This window comes from Odocoileus virginianus, chromosome 2 (assembly GCF_023699985.2).
Source record: "Odocoileus virginianus isolate 20LAN1187 ecotype Illinois chromosome 2, Ovbor_1.2, whole genome shotgun sequence".
Lineage (NCBI taxonomy): Eukaryota > Metazoa > Chordata > Mammalia > Artiodactyla > Cervidae > Odocoileus > Odocoileus virginianus.
In genome coordinates, this window is record NC_069675.1 from 82,890,940 (window position 1) to 82,906,293 (window position 15,354).

A 15,354-nucleotide genomic window follows, 5' to 3' on the forward strand; every position below is an offset into this window, starting at 1 on the left:
TAGATGGAAAAAAGTGAGGTTCAGAACAGGGAGGCAAGGGACTCCACTGGTGGTCCAGTGGTTGAGAATCTGCCTTCTCATGCAGGGGATGTGGGTTTGATCCCCGGTCGGGAAACTAAGATCCTGCATGTGGCAAAGCGACTAAGCAACTAAGCTCCACTAGAGAGAGCCCGTGAACTGCAATGAAAACCCAGCCCAGTCAGAAAGAAAGAAAAAACAAAAACAAAAACAGGGAAACAACTGAATTCCCTGGCAGTCCAGGGGTTAGGACTCTGCACTTCCACTGCAGGGGCACAGGTTCGATCCCTGGTTGGGGAACTAAGATTCTGCATGCCATGTGGCACGGCCGAAAGAAAAAAGAACAGGGAAACAGCAGAACAAGGAAGAGCCAGGGCTAGAAACCAGGCTTCCGGATGCCCGCTGCCTGCGGTCTTGGCAGGGTGCAGGTCAGGACACAGTAATTGTCACTCCCCAGGCTCCAGTGCACACGTGCAATTAAGCGGTCGGGAGCCGTCGCCCACTGCGGTCAGCAGGCCAGGCCACAAGGCCGCTCTGTGAGCTGCGCTCGATGATGTCACTGGGAGTTGTCCACCTGTGACTTCACGAAGGTGTGAGGGTGTCGCGTCCACCTCCCCTGTGTTTCAAATCTGCAGCTCAGCATCTTTCTGGATCCTTCGTTCACAAAAGTGATGCTTAACTGTGAGTCCATTTCGAGTAATAAGGGGTTTGGTTTTACGACAGGAAGAACTGCCTTTGTCCAGCAGCAGGAAAAAGCGGTTTTAAAGTTAAGATGACGTCATGGGGAGGCTCTCCGAGTCTGAAAATGATGACACCTCAGAGGGGTGCTTTCTTCCAAGGGGAGGTCAGAGCTGAGAGGGTACAGTCTGTGGCTTTGGGAGCTTGCTTCTGAAGTTGCTGAGTTAACAGACCTTCCAAGAAATATCCTGTCCCAGGCCAGAGTCCTGCCTCGAGGGCACAGCTCTTGAAGGCCAAGTTGACAGGGGACTATGCTCCCAGCAAGGGCAGGGGGTCTTCACAATGCAAATGCTGTCGGGGTGTGTCACTATTTGCATATCTAATGTCACCGTTTATAGCTCTGACCTAGAACTGCAGCATCTAACATGGTAACCACCTGCCAGGCATGGCTGTTTAAACTAATCAATATGAAATGCAATTACAAATTCAATTTCTCAACCACTCTACTCACATTTCGAGTGTCCAAAGGCCATATTAGAAGCTGCCATGTGCTGTGCTGTGCTATGCTTAGTTGTATCTGACTCTTTGTGACCCCATGGAGGGCAGCCCACCAGGCTCCTCTGTCCCTGGGGATTCTCCAGACGAGAATACTGGAGTGGGTTGCCATGTCCTACTCCAGGGGGTCTTTCCAATTGAGAAATCGAACTGGGGCCTCCTTCATTGCATGTGGATTTTTAACTAGCTGACCTACCAGGGAGGCCCAGTAGCTGCCATGAAGTGAAGTAAAGTGAAGTCGCTCAGTTGTGTCCGACTCTGCGATCCCATGGCCCCACCAGGTTCCTAAGTCCATGGGATTCTCCAGGCAAGAATACTGGAGTGGGTTAACAGCAAAAATAAAGAACACTACAGGGTGGAGAATCTGAGGGCATTGGCCTAGAGGGTGAGCACCACTGGCAGGAGTGGGTGTAAAGAGTATTCAGTACAGACCCAGGGAACCCATCAGAAAGGCCTGAGCCATAGAACGAGTCTGCAAGTTTAGATGCAGTGACAAAATCTAGACCTGGGGACCTGTGCATGTCATTCTCTGGTGTCAAATCAGTTCTGCCTGGAACAAGTTCCAGAACGAACCTCACTTAGTGGGGGGACTCACAAGAGATACTTAGTGGGGGGACTCACAAGAGCCATAGGCATCTCTTGTTTTTTACTTTGCATGTCTTTTTAGTCCTAGAAATCCAATTGTGAGGAGATTATTGTAAACTGAATCATATTCTTCCAGGAAAATGTTCCCATTTATTCTGAGGGTATGTTTGCTCTCAAGGAACCATAGTGACCTAGGTTAAGCAAAAGGAGGTTTCTTCTAAGGAGCTGAGGAAACCTCATGACATCTGAGGGGGTCAGGGATGCCCTGGCGGGGCTGCAAGTGACCCCTTGCAGGACTGGGGTAGCTGCCCCCCTTCATTCACTTTTTCCTGCTCTCTTGGCCACAGGCCATGGGTTCGTTCACCGCATGCCTGCCCTAAATGGCTCCTTTAGCTGCCTGCTCTAAACTGATCCTGGCTGGTGGGTTCCCGGGCCTTTTGTCTCCAAGATGCCAGCACTCACCTCAGCAGTCCAGGCCCAGGCTATGTGACCCCTGGAATCTGGCCCCGCAAGTCTGGCTCAGGTATCTCCCCTCCATCTGATGGCTTAAGCCTGACGGTAGATTTACTCCGAGACTGTGGGTGCCCCACGTGCTCTAGGACAGCTGGAGAAAGAGGAAAGAATGGCTGCTCCTCTTCAATAGTATGTAAACCAAGAACTTCCAGATGTACAAGCTGTGCTTAGAAAAGGAGAGGAACCAGAGATCAAATTGCCAACATCCACCAGATCATCAAAAAAGCAAGAAAACTCCAGAAAAACATCTACTTTTGCTTCATTGACTACACTAAAATCTTTGACTGTGTGGATCACAACAAACTGTGGAAAATTCTTAAAGAGATGGGACTACCAGACAACCTTTCCCACTTCCTGAAAAACCTGTAAGCAGATCAAGAAGCAACAGAATCAGACATGGGACAATAGACTGGTTCAAAATTGGCTGTATATTGTCACCTTGATTCTTTAACTTATATGCAGAGTAAATCATGTGAAATGCCAGGCTGGAAGAATCACAAGCTGGAATCAAGATTGCCAGGAGAAATATCAACAGCCTTAGATAGGCAGATGACTCCACCCTAATGGCAGAAAGCAAAGAGGAACTAAAGAGCCTCTTGATGCAGTTTAAAGAGAAGAGTGAAAAAGCTGGCCTAAAACTCAACATTCAAAAAACTAAGATCATGGCATCCAGTCCCATCACTTCATGGCAAATAGATGGAGAAACAATGGAAACAGCAAGAGACTTTATTTTCTTGGATTCCAAAATCACTGCAGATGGTGACCGCTGCCATAAAATTAAAAGACAATTGCTCCCTGGAAGAAAAGCCTTGACCAACCTAGACAGCATACTAAAAACAAAGACACTACTTTGCCGACAAAGGTCCATATAGTCAAAGCTATGGTTTTTCTAGTAGTCATGTATGGATGTAAGAGTTGAACCATAAAGAAGGCTGAGCACCAAAAAATTAAAATTGTGGTGCTGGAGAAGACTCTTGAGAGTCCCTTGGACTGAAAGAAGATCAAACCAATCAATCCTAAAGGAGATCAGTCCTGAATATTCATTGGAAGGACTGATGCTGAAGCTGAAGCTCCAATAATTTGGCCACATGATGTGAAAAGCCAACTGATTGGAAAAGACCCTGATGCTGGGAAAGACTGAGGGCAAAAGGAGAAGGGGGTGACAGAGGAATGAGATGGTTGGATGGCATCACCAACTCAATGGACGTGGACTTGAGCAAACTCTGGGAGACAGTGAAGGTCAGCAAAGCCTGGTGTGCTGCCGTCCATGGGGTTGCAAAGAGTCGGACGTGACAGCGACTGAACAACAACTGGTACAAGTTGGTATGAGACCAATCAGGACACCCTCAATGGGACTTCCTTGGCAGTCCAGTGGTTAAGACTCTGCACTGCTGCCCCAGGGTACACGAGTTCGGTCCCTGCTCAGGGAACTAAGTTCCTGCATGCTGTGTGGCATAGCCAAAAAAAACGAAAGAAAGAATGGTTAGATGCTCAGACACACAGAGGTGGAAGGACCTCCCTGTGAGCCCGAGACTGGCTCTGACAAGAGCAGCATTGATGCTGACAGGGTGCTGTGGTTCTAGGGAGGGGCAGTCGAGCCCAGGAGCAGGCAGTGAGGACCCGCATAGCTTGTAGATAAGTTTGAAAGCAATAATAAAACTGGCCAAAAGCTGCTCTGCATATTATCATCGGGCCCACTAGTTGTAAACAATGTCACTGATAAAATGCTCCTCACTGAAAACAATTGCTGTGGTTGTTTCAGTAACATAGATGGAAATGTCACATTTTCATTACTCACCCTTTCATGAGGGTTGTGTTCTGCACCTAAATTAATCCCCAGAACTCCCAGGTCCAAACTGGACCTGATTCCCATGGACCAGGCCACCTGGGTTCATTCTGAGCATTGCTTATCAGGGGGTGATGCTTCAGTGGGCTGACCCAGGATTTTCTGGCTTCAGCCCTGGTCATCCCAAACATGTGGATCTCACAGAGGTTGTGAAGGCACAAAACACAGCTTGAATTGTTGCAATTCAGTCATTCCACTTGCAGTTTGGGTGCTGAAAATTTAAACAGCAAAAATGCAAACCGCAAGATGCCATCTTTTGTTGAGTAGGTACAAATTTAGTTTGTATGTGAAATGCTTAACTTAATTGGAATAATGTCTTTAGAACTGAAGTTTCTTCTTTAAATTAGATTTTTTTCTAACCCAAAGAAAAAAATCAAGAAAATAATAATTACTGCTGGTTTTTTGTTTTGTCTTTGTTTTACATAAGTTACTACAGAAAACAATCTTGTATCAAGGAGGGGTATGAAAAGCTTTTCTGTTTGGGGGTCAAGTCCAATAGGTACCACATTGGCGCTACAAATGCTACATGACTTCATTTAATCCCCACAAGGACCTTATGAGGTGGCTTCTCTATCTTCTCCTTTCAAAGCCAAGGAAACTGAGACCCACTGAGGACTGGGGTTCAGACCCAGGCCCTCTGTCCCCAGAGCCTGTTCTCCCTACTACTGTGTGCGTGTGTGTTAAATCGCTCAGTCGTGTCCAACTCTTTCCAACCCCATGGACTGCAGCCCACCAGACTCCTCTGCCCATGGGATTCTCCAGGCAAGAATACTGGAGTGGGTTGCCATTTCCTCCTCCAGGGGATCTTCCAGACCCAGGGATCGAACCCATGTCTACTTATGTCTCCTGCATTGGCAGGTGGGTTCTTTACCATCTGAGCCACCAGAGAAGCCCAGCTACTCTACTGGGACATATTTAACCCCAATGCTGAGTTCCTGCAGAGACCGCCTCTTGCTGGAGTGTGAGGGCCTAGCTAAAAATTTTTTGGCCAGAATATTACAGGTGTTTCTTTGAGTTTTATGTGGCTGCATAACAAATACCCTAAACTTTAGTGGGTAAAACATCCATCTATTACATGCACTGATTCAGTATGGCAGGAACAGTGGTGCTGGGTTTATCTCTGCTCTGTGATACCAGGCGGGGCCTCAGCTGGGAGGGTTTGATGGCTGAGAGAGACTCCCTAGCTTGGGGCTAGGTGTTATCTACCGGTGTCCACACTCACAGCCTTCGGGAGCTCAGCACTTGCACACGGGCTCTCCATGTGGCCTGCGGTGTCTTCCCTCCTGGTGGCCTCAGGGTAGCCCTCACAGGAAGAGGTTTCCAAAGGTGAGCATCCCAGCCAGCAAGGCTGAAGCAGCACCATCTTCCCCACATTTTCTGGGTTTGAACAAGTCACACGTCTGTCTAGATTCCACTTCACTCCTCCATGAAGGTGGCAGCTGTCCTTGTAAATGGCCAGTTCGCCTCTCTTCTTGCTCCCGCTGTGTCCTGCCCAGCTGCTCCTGACTCAGCTCCATCAGCCCTCAGCTGGGCCCTTCCAGGACTCCTCCAGCTCCCAGCCTATCACAGACCTGTCAGGCAGTCCCAACTCAGAGAGCATTTTGGGGTGTGGCTCTGGGAGGGGGCAGCAGATAAGAAGAGGCCTGTGATGTATATGGCAGCTGCCGAGTTCAGAAGGCTTCTTTCTACCAACCACCATGCAGAAGCTAGCTCCCTGGACTGTTGGTGAAAACGTTTATTCAGACCTTGAAATTCTAGAGCTGACTTTTCTTTTTTTAAAGGAAGCCCCTCCCTGATTCACTGAATCCTTTTGGTACAATCTTGTCTCATCTCAATACCCACCCTTTACCCTTCCTCCAGCAAGGTGGGGCCTGCTTTGCTTTTTGGCCCTCCCACATCCAGAAAAGTCAACAGAATGGAGACCAGGGGACAGATCAGGAGGGTGGGAGGGAAGCTGGCTCTGAGGGGAGTGGCCCAGCAGGGCAGGAAGCACAGGTGGGGCAGTCTGCTGAGGAAGGGAGAGAAGGTTCTTCCGGGGAGAAGAGGAAGCAGGTCCCGGGGGTTTCACTTGTTGGAGACAGAGTCATGGAGATAGTTTGATGATAATGTATTTGTTTCCTGGTCTTCCCAGGTGACTCAGAGGTAAAGAATCTGCCTGCAATGAAGGAGATCCAGGTTGGACCCCTGGGTGGGGCAGATCCCCTGGAGGAGGAAATGGCAACTCACTCCAGTATTCTTGCCTGGAGAATCCAGAGGAGCCTGGTGGGCTACAGTCCACGGAGTCGCAGAAGAGTCAGACATGACAGCGAATAAACAACAATAGCAAATTTGCTTGCTCAGACTGATGTAACCGAGTTATACAGACTAGGGGCTAAAACAACAGAATCATATTCTCGCACAACTCTGGAGGCTGGAAGCCCAAGATCAATGTATCAGCAGAGGGGTTTCTAGCAATCTTTGGTGTGTCTTGGCATGTGGAAGCATCGTCTTGATCTCTGCCTTCATCTTCCCTGGGTCTTCAGCTCCACTTGCCTCTGTGCTTGTTTGTCTCTGTATTCAAATTTCCCTTTTAGAAGGACCCCAGTCGTGGGGGATGAGGGTCCATCCTGATGACCTCCTTTGACTTGACTGTGAAAACTCTATCTCCAAATAAGGTCCCATTCCATGGTATTGGGCTGAGGATCTGAACAGATGGATTGGGTGCCGTGTGCTCAGCCACTTCAGTCGTGTCCGACTCTTCATGACCCCATGGACTGTAGTTCATCAGGGTCCTCTGTCCATGGGATTCTCCAGGCAAGAATACTGGAGTGGCCCAGAGTAATGAAAATAAAAGCAAAAATAAACAAATGGGACCTAATTAAATGTAAAAGCTTTTGCACAACGAAGGAAACTATAAGCAAGGTGAAAAAACAGCTTTAAGAATGGGAAAAAATAGCAAACGAAGCAACTGACAAAGAATTAATCTCAAATACATATAAGCAACTCCTGCAGCTCAATTCCAGAAAAATAAATGACCCAATCAAAAAATGGGCCAAAGAACTAAACAGACAGTTCTCCAAAGAAGACATACAGATGGCTAACAAGCACATGAAAAGATGCTCAACATCACTCATTATCAGAGAAATGCAAATCAAAACCACAATGAGGTGCCATCTCACACCAGTCAGAATGGCTGCTATCCAAAAGTCTACAAACTATAAATGCTGGAGAGGTGTGGAGAAAAGGGAACCCTCTTACACTGTTGGTGGGAATGCAAACTAGTATAGCCACTATGGAGAACAGTGTGAAGATTCCTTAAAAAACTGGAAATAGAACTGCCATATGACCCAGCAATCCCACTGCTGGGCATACACACCGAGGAAACCAGAATTGAAAGTGACACATGTAGCCCAATGTTCATCGCAATACTGTCTATAATAGCCAGGACATGGAAGCAACCTAGATATCCATCAGCAGACGAATGGATAAGAAAGCTGTGGTACATATACACAAGGCAATATTACTCAGCCATTAAAAAGAATACATTTGAATCAGTTCTAATGAGGTGGATGAAACTGGAGCCTATTATACAGAGTGAAGTAAGCTAGAAAGAAAAACACCAATACAGTATACTAATGCATATATATGGAATTTAGAAAGATGGTAACTATGACCCCATATGTGAGACAGCAAAAGAGACACAGATGTATAGAATAGTCTTTTGGACTTTGTGGGAGAAGGCGAGGGTGGGATGATTTGAGAGAATAGCATTGAAACATGTATATTATCATATGTGAAGCAGATTGCCAGTCCAGGTTCAATGCATGAAGGGTGCTCAGGGCTGGTGCACTGGGATGACCCAGAGGGATGGGATGGGGAGAGAGATGGGATGGAGGGTTCAGGATGGGGAACACATGTACACCCATGGCTGATTTATGTCAATGTATGGCAAAACCACTACAATATTATAAAGTAATTAGCCTCCAATTAAAATAAATAAATTAAAAAAAAAAGAATACTGGAGTGGGTTGCCATGCCATTCTCCAGGGGATCTTCCTGACCCAGGGATTGAACCTGCATCTCCCCTGCATTGGCAGGCCGGTTTTTACCACTAGCGCCACCTGGGAGAATTAGGGGTGTGTGTGGGAGAGGGAGATACAATTTAACGCCTAACAGATAACATCTTCCAGGTATCATGCTCTTCAGGGGAGGCCTGAGACCACACCCAGGGCTAGGGAGTGAATTGCCATCAGTTTATCATCAACCCTGGAGGCCCTACTCTCCTTTCCAGGGATGGAGAAGCCCGAGAGGATACAGCATGTTCCACCCAGTGAGACAGGTACAGAAGTGTCCTGAGGGAAATGATCTGTTAGATATGAGGTAGAGATGCCCTTTCCCATTTCCCACACGCCTTCATCTTCTCCGTACCTGGTGCCAAGAGTTGGGGCCATCTTGGAACCATGAGGGGAGCTGGGCCCACACGCCGGGCACAGAAATGAGAACACTGGAAAGGTCTGGTCTCTAGCGTTGCCCTCAAGGCTCTGAGTGAATGATACTGGAACCTCCCTTCCTTGAGCCTTCTCCTTAGAGCAGATGATTAATCCTCCCTGTTGCCTAAACCAGCCTAAAACGTCACAATGTGCCCTTCAGACCCTTCTTGGGAAGTGACCTCCCGAGCGGGCAGGAAGGTTCTGAGAAGCCTTTGGAAAGGGAACTGGGCCTCTCCTTGGCTTGCTGGATCTCAGACCCATTCCCTACCCCACCAGGCCCTGCTCTGTCTCGTGGTGGGGGGAAATGGGGGCCGACCCCTGGAAATCACGCCTGCCAGTTCTCTGGCCGACAGGTTCCAGGCGGAAGCCATGGCAGGAGTCTGTAGGACAACAGGAGCTGATTTTGCCCTCCTGTCTGCTTCAGGCAGCATCCTCTTTGTCTCAGCCCCTCGGGTCCCCACTGGACAGCCCCCAGGTCCCCTGCAGGTGGCCCTCGCTCGCCCAGCCCTGTGGGTGGTGGCGCTTCCTGCAGCTGTCAGATACCCAGTTATCTCTGGAGCTAGCTCCCATCCCAGTTCAGTTCTCTCTGCTCAACTGCCTTGCCTGCTCTGGCCTCAGTGATATAGGGCATGCTGAGAGGGGAGGTTTTGTACCTGTGTCTGCTGGCTTCCCTGGTGGTCTAGGGGTTAGGACTCAGCGCTTTCACTGCCTAGGGCCTGGGTTCAATTCCTGGTCAGGGAATTAAAAATCCCACAAGTCTCCTGGTACGGCCGATAAGTGAAGAAGTTGTCAGATTACCGGGTCCTGTTGTCAGTGGGGATCTGGCATGGTTGATGGGAAAATGCAGGTTGGGGCCAGAGCCAGACCGTCCGCTCAGTGAGTGAACAGCCTCCGGGAGTCGGATGACAAGCCCAGAGTGACCCCCGCCCACCATACTCCTCGGTCCTCTCTCCAAGAGAGGCGGGGCCCCGTGGTGGTACCCCCAGGTCCTGTTGCAGCCCTGTTGGAGCCCAGGCACCTCCCTGACCCACCCCAGCCCTGGACGAGCCTCCCCAGGCCCAGAGGTCTCCCTGAGCTCTTCCTAGCACCCAGATGGAGCTCACCCCTCTGCCCTTGGGCCCCACAGTGATTGTCCTTGGTGACCACTGTCCTAGCAACCAGACGTGCGGAGCAGACACCCTGGGATCAGTCTCCCTTCCGGACTGTCAGCGCCTTGAGGGCAGGGGCTTCCTTCGCTTACCTCCCCTACAGCGGCAGGAGGGGCCTGGCCTAGAACAAGGGCTCGCAAGCTGTCCGAAGGGAGGCAATGAGCCTCCTCTTTAGGTGTTCCTGCAGCCCCTCTTTGGGATCCCATGGCTGTCTTGTGTCCAAGGGCCCCTGGGGCTCAGGCTGGTGTGACCCTGCTGGCTGCTTGGACAGCCTGGGTTCTGACTTGGCAGGAAAGTGATGCTCACCCCGCTCCTGGGCAGAGAGCACACACCTCCCAGATGGTTTAGGTTGTGCAAACGCCCTCTGCATGCTGTTCCCTGCATGGGAGGAAGAAGTCTTGTAGACTCTGGGGATTCCCACAGGTGGGGCCCCACCAGGGTGCGGCTCCAGCAAAAATGGGGCCACGGCAAACCTAGCAGAGATGCTGCGGCATGTCGGGTCAGATGCAATCACCAGGAGCTTAAGAGAAAATAAAAGAAATCAGTTTTCTTTAAGCGTTGGGGAGAAGGTCAGGTTTCATTGGGTGCCTATCAGTTCCCTGCTTGTCCCCAAGAAGCCAGCCACAGCTGCATCCGGGGTGGGGGGCAGGGAGGTCCTCCCTCACCCAGCAGCTCACTTGCACGTAGCAGACACAATATGAACATGTATTGAATGAATGAACAGATGTCCAAAGGAAAACATTCTGAATCTTTTATCCCCTGACTTTCAGAAATTCACACCAGTTTGTCAGTCATGCAGCAAATGCAAATCACAGATTTCTCAGGACAGCCCTAGTTTCAAGTTAACATCAGTGATAGGCTTTTGTGTACCAGGTCCTGGGCTAGACACGTATGCAAAGAAGAAAATCGTGGTCCTGACTTCAAAGGGAGTGGGAGTGGGAGACCCAAGGGGCCTGTCCAGTGTGATCCGGGCTGGGATGTCAGACCTGCAGGGCCTGGGGCAGCAGGAGGTGGGTGAGCGTGGGGAGGTGAGCAGGGCAGAGTCAGAGGGTCCTGGGTGCCAGCTTAAGGGGTTAGGCCTTTACCCTGTGGACCAAGGGCCACCAGTGAAGGATTTCAAACAAATGGCTGGTCAGATCTGAAACCCATCCTGCTGTGAAACCACATCTGAGGTAGGTGGAGTGTCCGAAGCTAGCAAGGCACACGCTTCCTCAGACTCTGACTTCTGTCCGCTGAAAAGGCAGGCGAGGGGAAGCAAAGCATCGCTACAATCAATGCGCCAGGCAAGTGAGCGCCTGCTTCAAGCCCTGGACAGAGGCCACCTCTTCTCTGCAATGTACCGTGTGGCCACTGACCAGCCGCAGGGCCCTGCTGGGCTCCCGGAGGCCCTGACCCACTTCCTGCCAGGTGGCCCTTGTCCCAGCACCTCCCAGGGAGCCGCACCAGGGCGGAGGCTGGGTGGGGCGGTGATGCAACAGTGCTTCGTAACACAAACGTCCTGGGGTTTCCACTGGTGTCTTTGGCTTCTGACAGGTATTTTTGGGGATGCTCCACTTCTCCGATGACGCCTGTGTGGTTCAGAGCGAGGAGGGCCTCCCTGGCAGCTCCCGGCTGCCCCAGGCACATCATTTGGAAATTGGCAAAGACATACACTTTCCGCCTCGGAGGGTGGATTGGACTTTTGGAAACACCTAAAACAACTCAAGGGCAGGGCTGGAGGGTTAATGAGTGACTGAACTTCCGAGCTCTATTTTTGGTCAAATGTCCACACGTGACTAGCCGTGTGCCGTGACTGAGTCCCATTTCCCTGAGTTAGTGGCACCCTGGCAGGACAGGTCCCAACGTCCTCCTGTGGCCGGATGTCACGAACCTCACTCCACAGTCAACTCTTACTACACTCCTGGGAAGAAACTTGGTGTGGAATATGACCATGGACACGTGGACCAGACACAAACCCATTTTCCAAAAAATTCTATATGTTGACTGTTCCAATATTGAGGACACGGATACATAAATTCTTGCTGACCATCGTCTTTGATGTTACTTCTGTTCAGTAAAGATGACTCCTTGCATTTGTAATCATCATGTACCTTTATTAGTCCTTTCAGGTAAATAACCTAAGAAAAAACACCTTTTGTGCCAGATACGTCCTCACTTTTGGTGTCAGAAAACGTGGTCAGCAGATTTATACAGTTCTTTGTAAAATAAGTCAGAGATTCTTAGAACATCAGAGCTTTGAACCAGTCCAGTCCAGCCAGAGAACACTTTACCGAAAGGCCTTGAGATCCAGAGAGCAGAAGTGATGCTCAGGGTTTCATGATGAGCTAGGTGCTGAAGGCAGCTAAAATAATTGGCGTTGGTACCAGAACTGAGGTGGGATGACTAAGGTCACTGATCTTATTGGCATGCCCCATGTGCATTCTGATGTTTTTGCTTCTCTAAGTTACTGCCTCTGCACCAAACAAAAAAACCTTATCTCCATGTAAGGGTAACTTCATAGTTTGCAAGGATCTGCTGCTTTTCTTTAAGAAAAAAAAGAAAATTGTAAGGGAGAAGATAAAGTCTATGGAATTTATGCAGAAAGACAAGAATGCCATGCATTTGAGCAAGACCAGGTTTAGTCACTGTAGGTTTATCTTCTTGGATCCAGATTAGTAACTGGGTTTAATGACTCAGGCCTGCTGACTCCCAGGCCTAAGGCCAAAGCCAAGAGTCTGCCTGCAGCCCCAGGGCCAGCCCTCAGGGAATCAGCACCTCCTCCTTCTCTTGCTTCTGTTTTCCCATCTGGGTCAAGATGGGTCATCTGGGTATGGCCAGGCCTCCCCAGATTATGCAGCATACATGCAGTTTTTATGTTAGAGGTGGACTGGCAGGAGAGCCCGTGTGTGGGGGTGACCCATGCGGGAGTGGCATGTGTGACTGGCAGAGAGACATACCACCTGGCTTCCTGAATTGAGAATTTGCCTCTTTGTTCTAGTGAATACTCCTAGTTCTAAAATATGATCACAGGACTGAGTTGAAAGAGACCCTAGACCAGGGCCAGAAACTTGATGGCTGGAGACAGAGAGGCTCATACAGGGTCAAGGAGATGGCCAAGGTCACAGAACAGCAAGCTGCCGGCAGGATGGGGGGGCAGGGGGGGCTGGCTGGCCTTCTCCCCACACAAGGCTCCCACTAGGAGCCCATACTCAGAGACATCCGGTTCCCCCCACTGGAAGGAAGCCCAATAGCAGGGGACAGTGATCACCATAAGGACTGGTTGATTGATGGGCCTGGGAGAGCCGGGCAGCACAGACAATGCTCCTTCTTGGCCTTGGCACTGGACCCGGGAGACTTCCGGAGTTTGAGGGAAAAAAATCTGCGTGTCACTGGAACAAAATGTTTCTTCACAGAGCCGGGACAAATCTCAGAGTGTTCACCGAGAAGCTGTCCCACTTAGTGAGTGCCCGGGGCTGTAATGTTCTCTGATGGGACTGTTTATTGCATTGTTAATCTCAATCCCTCCTAGGAATTAAACTTGCTGGGGTAGAGTAACCGCCCCCCCACCCCGCCTCTCCCTAGTGGTACCTGGTACTCAGTGTTTGCTCAAGGACTATGTAAAGGTGAAATTGATCAGGGTGACCAAGAGAAAAGGCAGCTGTCATGTCCCCTCACGTACGGGGACTCGCTGCTGTTTACCCTCTTCTGTTGTCTCCTTGATTCTGTGGAAGCCACGCATGGCCCAGGGAAAGTTAGATTACTCATTCACTTCTGCATTCATCAAACTAGTACTCTTCACAAAGGAGGTTTTCGTAGCAGTGAAGATCCTTGGATCATCTAGTCCACTTTTCTCCTGAGGCCCAGAGAAAGGAGGTAACTTACCCAAGATCACACAGCAAGTTGAGACCAAGGTAGACTATAGTACTGAGCTGTGCCACGCTTGTCCCCTGCACTGACTGTGTGGCTAGGGCTAGTTTCACACCTTTTTACTCCCACCCGCAGCCCTCAGGTCAGTCACACCCTACATTGGGACATAATGGTGTCTGTTGGACTTTGTCTACAAGGGAAGGAACACTTTAAATGCAAGGGGGAAAAAGTGCTCCACGTACCTCCCTGAGGTCGGCAGGGGTGGTGAGGGTGGGAAGCATCTGAGAGAGGCCAGTTCCCCACCAGAGTCTTAGTTGCACTCCTGGCGACTCCTAATTTCCCAGTTTTTGCCATATGTATTCCTCCCATAGACACGGTTGCTGTGTTGGGACTCACATAACCCTCCCAAAGCGAGCCAATCACAGCTGCCCTCAGAGAAGTCATTGATAAGCACCACTCAATACAGTAACAGACTTTATTATCATAGGCTCCAAAATCACTGCAGATGGTGACTGCAGCCATGAAATTAAAAGATGCTTGCTCCTTGGAAGAAAAGCTATGACAAACCTAGACAGTGTATTAAAAAGTGGAGACATTACTTTGCCAACAAAGGTCTGAATAGTCAAAGCTATGGTTTTCCCAGTAGTCATGTATGGATGTTAGAATTGGACTATAAAGAAAGCTGAGCACGGACGAATTGATGCTTTCGAACTGTGGTGTTGGAGAAGACTCTTGAGAGTCCCTTGGACTGCAAGGAGATCCAACCAGTCCATCCTAAAGGAAATAAACCCTGGAAGGACTGAGGCTAAAGCTCCAATACTTTGGCCACCTGATTTGATGAGCCCAGTGATTACAAAAAGACCCCAATGCTGGGAAAGACTGAAGGCAGGAGGAGACGGGGACGATAGAGGATGAGATGGCTGGATGGCATCAGCGACTTAACCAACAGGAGTCTGAGCAAGCTCCAGGAGATGGTGAAGGACAGAGAAGCCTGGTGTGCTGCAGTCCCTGGGGTCGCAGAGTTGGAAACGACTGAGCGACTGAACAACAATACAAAGGACTGTGGATCGCCCGGTGGCTTGCAGACCTGTTACCTCCCACCCCTTGCCCTAACGCCCTTAGACGAGTCTCTGGCTTAACAAGCGCAACATGCCTCTTCGCTTGTCCTCGACTTCCTGCTACCTTCCAGGAAGACAACCGGACATGTCAGACGCGGTTCAATACGCTCAGCGGCTCGAGAGCTGCCCAGAGCTGTGCCTCTTAATTTGCCCGCTGACCGCTGCCCCTTCTGCCTCCTGCCCCTGTTCTTCGTGGGGTAGAGCTGCGCCACGATCACCTCCAGGTCCTCCCACCGGCATATGCAGACGTCCCGCAGAAAGAAAGGGCCCGGGGTCCGCCAGGTAGGGTCCACGTGGCCCGCTCGCGCCCAGCGATTTCCGTTCTCTGCCGGAGGGCACGCGGCATTTGATGCCAGGTGGAAGGAGAGCGCTGGCTTGGCGCACACGCTGCCATCCGGCGGGCGGTCAGAGGCAGGTTTTGCAATCCTTCGGCTGGCGTGCGAGCCGCTCCCCGCCCTAGGCGGCCGGCCAGGCGAGCGGAGCCCCGGGGGCCCGCGGCTGGTGCGCATGCTCGGGCCGGCGGCGGGCCCGGGAGGGGCGGGGTTGGGCGGGGCTGGGCGCCGCAGGCGCCCCCCCGC